Consider the following 12,832-nt stretch of genomic DNA (forward strand, 5'->3'; position numbering starts at 1 on the left):
CCAGGATGTTTCTTCTTAAAAAAGTAGAAATAATATGTCTAAAGTGTCAGCCAAAGATGTAATTTAATGTAGTAATTAATTATAATAACCGTGATAGACTTGCCAACGAACTAAACAAAATTGTAGAATAGAGACTAAGAAGATTGTTCTAAATGATTTTGATAAACAAAATTTGTATGTGTTGGTATGGATATAGTTTGGAATAGTAGTTTTCAATTTTCATAGCACATTAAAAGTACCTGAGAAGATTTTAATACAAATTACTATGTCACACACTAGATTTTCTAAATAAGGGAACCCAAAGACTGTATTTATTAAAAGTCCTCCAGGTGGTTGTGATATGTATTATGGTTTGAGAACAACTATTCTAGACTGAGAATTGTTATTTTACTTAATCCTAGATATGTATCTTTTTTTCCTAACTGAATCAAAAGTATAAAAACTGTCATATATGCAATTAGCTTTATATTTGAGAAATTATCTAATATTTCTTCCAATATTAACATTTTAGTTATATTTGTGTGTAGATATGACCTGTTTAGGATTTTTTTCCATAAATAGTTGACAAACACGTTTGAATTAAAAAAAAAAGGTAATAACTCCACCTTACTAATAACCAGCTAATTGTTAATTGAAACAATTCATTTTTTTTCACTGATAAAACTTACCAAAGATATGACAGAAATGATTATGTTTACTGTGTCTCAAGTTTCAGGGAAATATCACTAAGATGAAAACACAATTTTTTAAAAAGAGCATGTATAGTATGGAATGAAATTTATTAATGAAAACCAGTCCATTCCTTGACCAGAAATTCACTTCATCATTAGATTTCAAAGACTTGACTTGTGAGGCTTTTCTGTACTGTAAGATCTCATTCTTACTGAATACTCAATTCTACTCAGGCATCATTTTTCTTCACAGTAAATCAGAACTGAAGCACATCCTTGCTTCCTTGATTGCCCCCAAACAGTCTTTACACAAACAGATTTAGTTAAAATTTCTGGAAAAGAAAGGGTATTACAGTATCATACCACAAAATAAACAAACATGAATTTTAAAATCTCTGTTTACATGCATGGGTGAATACTATATATGAATGTATGTATAAAATATAATTTTTTCCTTTTTTCTTATTTTGGGATAATAATCATATATTCAAAAAGGCAGTAGCTACCTTTAATTTTAAAATGAAGTGGAACAAGATACATTAGGAACTATCTCTTTCCTGACTGGGGAAAAATAGCTTGACACAATTTTAAAAAAATATAACCTTACTAAAACTTCCCGTCCTTCAGTTTTCTGGTCTATAAAATAAGTGTAATGCTAGTACCTACCTTCTAAAGTTTCACAAATATACTCAATAAGAATTAGTTACTATTACTTTCCATCTTTATTTCAAACTCCAAGATTATAAAGAATGCTCCAGAATCTATTAGCTCTACCACTAACCATGAATTCATCTAAATAATTCACTTTGTTATTCCTCACCAATTTGGATTTTAAATTATTTTATGAGATAAATTTGTCAACAGGGAGAGAATTTCCTGAGAAGCAAGTATAAGAAGAATCAATCCTCATTATTTTGGGATTCAATAATTGTGAATCACCCCCTTGCTAAAATTTATTTGTAACCCCCAAGCCAATACACAATGGTGTTTTCACAGTCATTTGTGAACATGTGCATAGTGGCAACATTTTTGAGTCACTGACATTTTTAACTGAGATCTAACAAGGCAATGCTCTGCCTTTTTGTTTTAGCTCTCACACTGTAAGCAAGTGTTCTTTTCATGGTCTATTTATTGCCATGTTTTTCTCATTTTCATGCTCTTTCTTGGTGATTGAGCTGTTTAAAATGGCCCCCAAGCATAGTGCTAAAGCACTGTCTAGTGGTCCTGAGTACAAAAAGGCTATGATGTGCCTTATGGAAAAATGTGTTAGATAAGCTTCACTCAGGCATGAGGTACAGTGCTGTTGACTGCAAGTTCAGTATTAATGAATCAACAGTATGTCAAAACCAGAAAAAAAAAAAAAAGAAAATTTGCAAATCTGTACATGAGGCCGCTCAAGAAAGTGCTTAAGTAACATCTATAGTGTGTGATGAAGTTATGGATAAGATGAAAAGTGGCTCAAAGGTGGGTTAATGAAATAAAAGCAGAACTTTTTTTTTTTTAATTTTTTTTTTAAGTATAGCAAATAGCATTGTTGTGTAATGTGTTGAGGTGTAATTTGAGGTGTAAATGTGGACCCATGGTCAACAAAATGTTAAATCCTTCTTGGCTACCGCTGCCTGCCTCACATGTTTCGCTGGAGAATTCTGCAGGTCAGGAGCCTCTGGGGGAAAATTTTAAATTACTTGTTAAGTAAAAAAGGGTTACATGGAAGAGTAAGTTTTCAATACTGATGAAACTGGACTCTGGCTTGTTTCATAAGGACTTTGGCAAATGAACCTATTTAATTCAATGGCCTCCACAGTCCCTGGCCTTAAATCATTCAAAAGCCATATAGTAAATTATTGATGAGAAATATATATTAAATGAGGTGTCTTTAAACAAAAACTAACATAAAACAAGGTTAGGTATTGGTTGATGTTGTGATTAGAGACTTGCAAGAACCTAACTCGGCATTTCCCCAAGGAGCAAAGGTTGTGTTGCCCAATTCAGTGTTTTGAGATGAACTTACATAATTGCCACAAAAGACTGTTGACCATATCTGTTTTGATAGCTACATTTTTACTTTAATTAGATTGTGTCATTCTGCTTTTAGTTTTATATGTTTTTTCTCCTATCTTCATACTTTCTCATTTTAGAGTGTATTATTCATCATTACTGCCAAGATTAAATCCTCTACTGGCCTCTTTTTTTAATTTATTTTTAATTTTCATAATTTTTTTTCAAGAGAGCGAGAGAATACATACAAGTCAGGGGAGAGGTAGAGGAAGAGGGAGAGAATCCACACTGAGCACAGAGGCCACATAGGGCTCCATACCACAACCCAGAGATCATGACCTGAGCTACAATCAAGAGTCCACCACTCAACTGACCATGTCATCCAGGCATCCCATGACTGGCCTTTTTAATTTCAGTTATTCATGGTTTTTGCTGTTCTCTAGAAGCCTCTCAAATCATCATTCTTATTTTAAGTTTCAAGTTTTCATCCTTTGTAATCATCCTTCAGTCTAAAGTACTTTCCTCTGGGGCACCTGGGTGGCTCAGTGGGTTAAGCATCTGCCTTTGGCTCCGCTCATGATCTCAGGGTCCTGGGATCGAGCTCTGCATCAGGCTCTATGCTCAGCAAGGAGCCTGCTTCCTCCTCTTTCTCTCTCTGCCTCTCTGCCTACTTGTGATCTCTGTCTATCAAATAAATAAATAAAATCTTAAGAAAAAAAATATAAAGGCATTATCCTATTAAAAAAAAATAAAGTACTTCGTTCTGAATTTCTTTAATGGAGATCTGCTCATGACAAATTTCTTAGTTTTCTTTTATCTAAAAGCATTGTTATGCCTTCATTCTTAAATGTTATTTTTGTAGGATGCAGAATTCTGAATAAACAGTTCTTTTGTTTTAGTATTTTTATGTTTCTCCTACTATTTTCTGGCCTCCACTGTTTCTTATGCAAAAACCAAAGTTATTTCAAGGAAATGTTCTTCTGAGTGTAATTTATCATTTTTTATGGTTATTATGATGATTATTTCTTTATCTTTGGTTTTTAATAATTTAAAATGATGCGCAGGGTTGTTTTTTGTTTTCTGTTTTGTTTTTCTTGCTATTACCACACTTGTAATTTGGTGAATGATATAATTTGAATATAAATATTTGCATCTTTTATCAAATTAGAGAGATTTTCAACCATTATATTTTCAAACATTTTTGTCGCTCTCTTTCCTTTTTCTAGAATCCTGATTATATATATGCCAGAGGTCATGATACCGTCACATCAGCCCCTGGGTTGTTTTCATATCACACATCAATTCATATATTTCATTGATATCATTCATTTCATATCTTAACTTTTCCTCTTTTCTATTCACTATTTCTATTCACTTATCTTCAGCTTCACTAAGATTTCTTTTCTCATTTCCAAATTGTTTATACACCTAGCTAGGTGTGTGTATGTGTGTAAGTGTGTATTCACATATATTCAGATATTATACTCTCAGTTCTAGAATTTTCATTTTGTTCTTTTTAAGAGATACTATTTCTTTGCTGAGATTTTTGTATTTTCTCTTTTGTTAGAAGCATATTTTACTCTATGTTTTTGAATGTAGTTAATTATGATAGCTTCTTTAACATTCTTGTATGTTAATGCCAACATCTGGGTTAGTCTCTAATGATCACCCTTTCTCTTGATACTAGGTCATATTTTCCAGTTTCTTTATCTGTTTAGTGATTATTATTCTGAGACCTTATGGATGATATGTTTTAGAGGTCCTGGATTATTTTATGTTCTTCTGAAGAGCAAGACTTTTTAAGTATTAGCAAGTAGTTAGCTTAGACATTCTCAAATCTCAAACTATGAAGTCTTAGTTCAATTCTTTTTACTCCTAGCTGATCTTTTTATTAAATATACTGTATATGTGGAGTCAGCATTTGTGCACAGAAACTTGTTCATGAGGCTTCGTGTTATCTGGAACAGCTCTGCTTTTGGGATACAAGTTAAACTCAGGTCTGCTCCCAATATTTCACTCTGGGCTTAGGCTGGAGGAGTAGCAGCTGTCTAAGGTATGTTCTTCTCCCAATGCCAAGACTGGAAACATTCAAATGAGCAAACAGAAAAATGCAGGGCTTCTTAAGACCTAGACTTAAAAATGGCCTCAGCCTCCTCACTCTCTCCATATTCTATTGATCAGGGCAAATCACATGATCAAGTTCAATACCAATGGATAAGAAGATATAGAGGAGGAAAAAGTGGGGCACCCAGGTGGCTCAGTGGGTTAAGCCTCTGCCTTCAGCTCAGGTCATGATCTTGGGGTCCTGGGATTGAGCTCCACATCACGCTCTCTGCTCAGCAAGGAGCCTGCTTCCCCCTCTCTCTTTCTGCCTGCCTCTCTGCCTACTTGTGATCTTAATCTCTCTCTCTCTCTCTGTCAAATAAATAAATTTAAAAAAAAGAAAGGAAGAAAAAGCCTATGTATGAAACAATAGCCTCATTTAGCAAATTAGTATCAAAGCCTTCAACTTAGCTGTGAGATGAGTAAGAAATTTATTCTTGAAGTGGATTAAAATCTATTGAGAGAGATACATAAAAATTTTCTGTATTGTGGGAATTTTATGATAATACTTTGCATGATCCTGGATCCTTTCTATTCCTATGCATACTCCTTCTTTTCGTTTCTATCTGATTAAAAAAAATGATATCAATGTGATATTACAAAAAAAGACAAAAAATTAGACCAATATCCCTCTTGAATATACACACATACTTTCTTCAAAAACTATTCATAAATAGATTATAATCATATGCAGAAAGGGTAATATACAGCTATGTTGTCAGATTTACCTCAGATAGGTCAGGTAGACTTAACACATTCAGAAAAATTAATCAATGTCATTTATTTTAATAATAGAATAGAGCAGGGGAAAAACACATGATAATGTAAATAAATGTAAAGAATTGTTTTGTAAAAGACATTACTCGTGATAAAAAACCAGAACAGACTAGACAGAGAAGCATTTCCCTAAGATAATTAATAAAGAAAATTACAGCTCCCATGGTACATAGTGATAGAAGACTGAATGCTTTCACCCTGAGACCGGAAACAGGACTAAGATGTCCACACTTGCCATCAATGTTGATCATATACTGGAGGTCCTAGCCAGTGTAGTAAGAATAGCAAAAGACATAAAAAATTTTTACAGATTAGAAGGAAAATGCAAAATGGTCTTTTTTCATAAATGCATGATTGTATTATAAACAAAAGCCTAAGATATCTATTAAAAAGTACTAAAAATAATAAATGTATTTAGCAAGACCATAATGTAAAAAATTAATATATAGAAATTTCTATATGAGAGCAACAAAAGTTCTAAATAAAATAAAAAATTCGGGCGCCTGGGTGGCTCAGTGGGTTAAGCCACTGCCTTCGGCTCAGGTCATGATCTCAGGGTCCTGGGATCGAGTCCCACATCGGGCTCTCTGCTCAGCAGGGAGTCGGCTTCCTCCTCTCTCTCTCTCTGCCTGCCTCTGCCTACTTGTGATCTCTCTCTGTCAAATAAATAAATAAAAATCTTAAAAAATAAAATAAAATAAAATAAAAAATTCAATTTAGTTTAAAAAAGCAACCAAATAATATGAAATGCTTAGAAATATTTTAACAAAATAAGTTCAAAGCTAAAAATTATACTGAAAGAAATAAAAGAGAATCTTAAGTAGATGAAGCTATAAACCACAATTATGAATTAAAAATACTTCAATATTGTTAAGATACCAATTTATCCTAGGTTAATCTACAAATGCAACACAAATATAATACAGCAAATATTTTTATAAATTTTTACTCTCATTATAAAACCCACATGGAAACACAAATGACCTAAAATAGCCAAAGCAATCTTGAAAAAAAAAAAAAAGAAGATAGAAAAATTGCATTACCTTATTTCAAATCTTATTAGAAAATTACAATAACCAAGATAGTATACATTTGACAAAGAGACAAACATATAGCTCAATAGAACAGAACTGAAACTCCAGAAATAAACAGCCTATTGAATTCTGAGAAATGGGTAAAGGTAATTCAGAGATGAAAGGAAATTATTTCAAGAAATGAGACTTCAAAAGGAGGTTGGAAGATGGTGGCAGAGTAGGAGAACCCTAGACTCATCTTGACTCGCTAATACAACGAGATAACTATCAAGTCATCCTAAAAATTCCAGAAATTGACCTGAAGACTGGCAGAACAAACTCCACAATTAAAGGTAGAGAGAGAAGAGGCCATGTTGAAGAAGGTAAGAGGTGCAGAGATGCAGGAATGGCAGAGAAACAGATCATGGCCACTGCAGGGGGAAGGGAGCCATAGTTTCAGAGAGAAGATGAAAAACAGACTAGCATACAGGAGAGTGCACAGGGAAATGAATTTCCATAGCAACTGGCTTGGAAAATGTGAGGGGCTGAATTTCATGAGTTCTTGCAACCAATAGGATAGAGCCTGGAGGGCGCTATGCTGCTCTTGGAAAAAAGACAGGCAAATAACTATGAACATAAGGCATGGAAACAGTGCTCTGAATTGCACCTGAAGCATGCAATGCCAAGGTTATTTGGTCATCTCAGAGGACATCCCAGAGAGATACCGTTCACAGAGAGACCCCTTCAGGAACAAAGGAATTGGCCAGCACTATTTCCCTTACCTGCCCCTCAACCCCTCAGCATAAGCACAGTGCCACCTGCAGGAACCAGCTCAGCACTGCCTAGACACTCCTTATGCTCCCTAATTTGCTTACAAGAACCCCCACCCCCTCACTATAGTTAAAACATAGTTTAACACTTAGTTAAAACACACCACATTCAGGCCAAGGATGAAATACTCCCACAACAGGCAAAGAAAGCCTCTGCAGGAGACTGGCCTGAAGGATAAAACCCACAGGATGAAAATAGCAGACAATATGCAGCACACATTGGAGACTCTCCTGGATGTACTAGGCCCTAGAGAACACAGGACACTACATGACCTCTTCTTCATTAAGCCATTACCCTTATAAGAGATGTTGCTGATTTTCCTAAGACAGAGAAACAGGCACAGAGACTTAGAAAAAATGAGGAGACAGAGAAATTTATCCCAAATGAAAGAACAGGACAATGCCACAGCCAGAGACCTAAGCAAAACAGATATAAGTAACATGCCTGATAGAGAATTTAAAGCAACGATTATAAGGATACTCAGTGGACTTGTGGAAAGCGTGGAAGGCTGAGTGAGACTCTTAACACAGAGACATGGAATAACATAGCAGAGATAAAGGGCTCAATGAACAAAATGAGAAACACATTTGATGGAATGAACAGCAGGTTGAAGGAGCAGAGGAATGGATTAATGATCTAGAAGACAGTATAGAAAGTAGTTAAGCTGAACAAAAGAGAGGAAAAAAGAATTATGCAAAATAAAAATAGATTTAGGGAACTCAGTGACTCCATAAATACAATAACATTCATGTATATATTCAAATATAATAGCATTCATATTATAGGAGTCCCAGAAAAAGAAGAGAAATGAACGCAGAAAATTTATTTGAAGAAATAATAGCTGAAACATCCCTAATTTGGGGAAGGAAATACGTGTTTAGATCCAGAGAACTCCCATTAAAATCAACAAAGGCATATCCACACCAAAGGCATGTCACTATATTGAAAAATACAATGATAAAGAAAAAGTCTTAAAGCAGAAATAAAAGGCAGAAATAAATTATATAGAAACTAAAAAAAAAAAAAAAGAAAGAAACACTAATAGAACAGATCAGCAAAACTAGGAGTTGGTTCTTCGAAAAAAACAATAAAATTGACAAACCTCATTCCAAATTTATCACGAAGAAAGGACAAAGGACTCAAATAAATAAAATCACAAATAAGAGAGGAAAAATAACAACCAACACTACAAAGATACAATTATGGGAGAATATTATGAAAAAACATATGCTAACAAATTGGACAACCAACAAGAAATGGATACATGCCTAGAAACATATTAACTCACAAACTGAATCAGGAAGAAATAGAAAATTTAAACAGACCAATAACCAGCAAAGACATTGAACCAGAAATCCAAAAACTCCAACAAACAAAACTTCAGGACAGATGGCCTCACAGGTGAATTCTTCCAAACATTTAAAGAAGAGTTAATACCTATTGTTCTGCAACTATTCCAAAATAGAAAAGGAAACAAAACTTTCCAGTCATTCTATGAGGACAGCATTACCTTGATACCAAAATGAGATAAAGACATGAGTAAAAAAACAAAACAAAACAAACAACAACAACAAAACCTAAAGGCTAATATCCATGAACATCGATGAAAAATTATCAATAAGATACTAGCAAATTGAACCCAACAATACATTTTAAAAAACATTCATAGTAATCAAGTGGGATTTATTTCTAGATTGCAAGGTGGTCCAATATTCACAAATCAAAGTGATACTTCACATCAATCAGAGAAAGGGTAAAAACCATGTAATCATTTCAATAAATGCAGAAAAAGCATTTGACAAAGTACAACATCCATTTATGATAAAAACCCTCAACAAAGTAAGTTTAAAGGAACATATCTCAACAAGATAAAGGTAATATATGAAAAATCCACAGCTAACATCATCCTCAATGGGGAAAAACTGAGAGTTTTAATCCCAAGCTTAAAAACAAGACACGGATACTCTAGACATGACATAATACTCTAGATAGAACACCCAAAAGACTCCACCAAAAAAGAACTGCTAGAACTGATAAATCAGTAAATTTGCAGAACACAAAATCAATAGAGAAATCTCTTGCATTCATACATGCCAATAATGAAGCAGTAGAAAGAAAAATCAAGAAAACAATCCCATCTACAATTACACCCCAAATGATAAGATACTTAGGAATAAAACTAACCAAAATAGTGAAATACCTGTACTCTGAAAACTATAAAACACTGATGAAAGAAATTAAAGATGACAGGAAGAAATGGTAAGACATTCCATGCTCATGGATTGGAAGAACAAATATTGTTAAAATGTCTATACTACCCAAAACAATCTATATACTTAATGCAATCCCTACGAAAATACCAACAGGATTCCTCACAGAATTAGAACAAATAATCATAAAATTTGAATGGAGCCATAAAAGACTCTGAATAGCAAAAGTATTCTTGACAAAAGCAAAGATGTAGGCCTCACAATTCCAAACTTCAAGTTACTTTACAAAGCTGTAGTAGTCAAAATAATATGGTACTTGCTCAAAAATAGATACACAGATCAAAGAAAAGAATTTTTCACACAGAAATAAACCTAAAATTATATGGTCAATTAATCTTTGGCAAAGCAGAAAAAATAGGGACGCCTGGGTGGCTCTGTCATTAAGCCACTGCCTTCAGTTGGGTCATGATCCCAGGGTCCTAGGATGGCTTTCCTGCATCAGACTGCCTGCTCAGCAGGTAGCCTGCTTCTCTCTCTGCCTCTGTCTGCCACTCTGCCTGCTTGTGACTGCTCACGCTATCTCTGACAAATAAATAAACAAATAAAATCCTTAAAAAAAAAATAGCAGAAAAAATATCCAAGGAGAAAAAGACAGTCTCTTCAACAAATGGTGTTGGGAAAACTGGGCAGCTACATGCAAAAAAGTAAACAGGACCATTTTCCTAAAACATACACAAAAATAAATTCAAAATGGATTAAAGACCTAAATGTGAGATCTGAAACCATAAAAATTCTGTAAGAGAACACAGGCATTCACTTATTTGACATCAGTCATAGCAACATTTCTACATATGTCTCCTGGGAACAGAGGGGAAAAAAAGCAAAAATAAATTGTTGGAACTATATCAGAATAAAAACCTTTTGCATAATGAAAGAAACAATGAACAAAATAAAAGGTATCCTGTACAATGGGAGAAGATATTTGCAACTACGTATCTGATAAAGGATTAGTATCCAAAATATATAAGGAACTTATAAACTCAACACCCAAGAAACAAATAACCCAATTAAAAATGGGCAGAAGATATGTGGATAGATACTACTCCAAAGAACATATCCAGATGGCTGATACATGAAAAGATGCTGAATTATCTCTCATGGTCAGGAAATACAAATCAAAACCATGATGAGCTGTCACCCCACACCTGTCAGAATGGCCAAAATCAACAGCACAAAAAACAACAAGGTGTTGCTGAGGATTGGAGAAAAAGGAACCTTCTCACACTGTTAGTGGGAATGTAAACTGGTGTATTCATTCTGGAAAATAGTATAGAGGCTCCCCAAAAAAGTAAAAACAGAATTACCTTATGATCTAGCAATTGTACTACTGAGTATTTAGTCAAAGAATACCCAGACACTAATTCAAAGGGATACATGCACCCTTATGTTTATAGCACTATTATTTATAATAGCCAAATTATGGAAGCAACCCCAATGTCCGTCTGTTGATGAATGTATAAAGAAAAGGTGGTTCAGGGGACGCCTGGGTGGCTCAGTTGGTTAGGCCACTGCCTTCGGCTCAGGTCATGTTCCCAGAGTCCTGCTATCCAGTTCCGCATCGGGCTTCTTGCTCAGCAGGGAGCCTGCTTCTCCCTGCCTCTGCCTGCTGCTCTGCCTGCTTGTGTTCTCCCTCTCTCTCGCCCTCTCTCTCTCTCTCTGACAAATAAATAAATAAATAAAAACTTTAAAATAAAAAAAAAAAAAGAAAATGTGGTTCATATATACAATTGAATATTATTCAGCCATAAAAAAAGAATGAAATCTTGCCATTTGCAATGACATGGTGGAGCTAGAGTATATATTGCTAAACGAAATATCAGAGAAGGACAAGTACCATATTTCAGTCCTGTGTAGAATTTACGAAACAAAGCAAATGAGCAAAGGGGAAAAAAGAGAGGGGCAGAGAGACAAATCAAGAAACAGACTCTTTGCTGTGAAGTGTGTAAACCTGGCAATTCACAGACCTGTGCCCCTGGGGATAAAAATATATTGTATGTTTATAAACAATAAAAAATTAAAAATTAAAAAAAAGGAAAGAAACAAACTCTTAACTGCAGAGAAATCCAACAGTTATTAGAAGGCAGGTGTGTGAGAATATGGGCAAAATAGGTGATGGGGATGAAGGACTGCCCTTGTCCTGATGAGCACCAGGTGAAGGTACAGAATTGTTGAATCCTTATATTGTACACCTGAGACGAATATAACAGTGTATTCTAACTAACTGGAATTAAAATAAAAGTTTAAAAAGCAAAAAACAACAAAAAAGAAATATAATTAAAGAAGAAATGTATTTTTCCAAGAAAATAAAAAGAAAAAAAAAATGAGGCTTCAACAACAGGACATCTGTACCATAAAAAAAAAAACTTAAATTCATTCACATGATACCCAAAAATTATTTTGAAAAAAATTTCTAGGTAAAAAAAGAAAACATTTTAAAAATAATAGATAACCAAAAATTTCTTAGATAGGGTATCAGAAGCATGATACAAAAAGAAAAATAATAATAAACTGAACTCTATCAAAATAAAAAATTACCCTTCTTAAAATAAGCTTAATGACACAATCAGAAATTAGGAAGGGCTACATATATATATATACACACACATATACATATAAAAACACATACAGACACACTTGTATCTAGAATGTATAAAGAACTTTAAAACTCAATCAATAATACAGTTTTAAAATTTAGTAAAAATTTAAGAATAATTCTTCAAGTTTTTATTTAAATTCCAATTAGTTAACATACAGTGTAATATTAGTTTCAAAAATAATTTCTAAGATAAGCAAAATGTTAATAAACATCATTAGTTGGAAAAGCAAAGTAAAACTTAATGAAATGCAATTACATGCATACAAATGACTACAATGAAAAATGATGAGAATGAGTGTTGTCAGCTACGTGGAAAAAACTACATAGTTGGTGGGGAAATATAATGATCCAACCATTTTGCAAAAACAATTGGGGAGTTTTTCATAAAGAGAAACATACATTTACATATGACCCAGAATTTCACTTCTTGAGATTCATCCAAGAGAAATGAAAACTTATGTCCTCACAAATACATATAAAAATGCTCATAGCAGGACCCCTGGATGGCTCAGTCAGTTAAAGGTCCAACTCTTGATTTTGGCTCCAGTCCTGATCTCAGGTTTGTAAGATCAA

This window comes from Mustela nivalis (genome assembly GCF_964662115.1).
Source record: "Mustela nivalis genome assembly, chromosome: 4".
NCBI lineage: Eukaryota > Metazoa > Chordata > Mammalia > Carnivora > Mustelidae > Mustela > Mustela nivalis.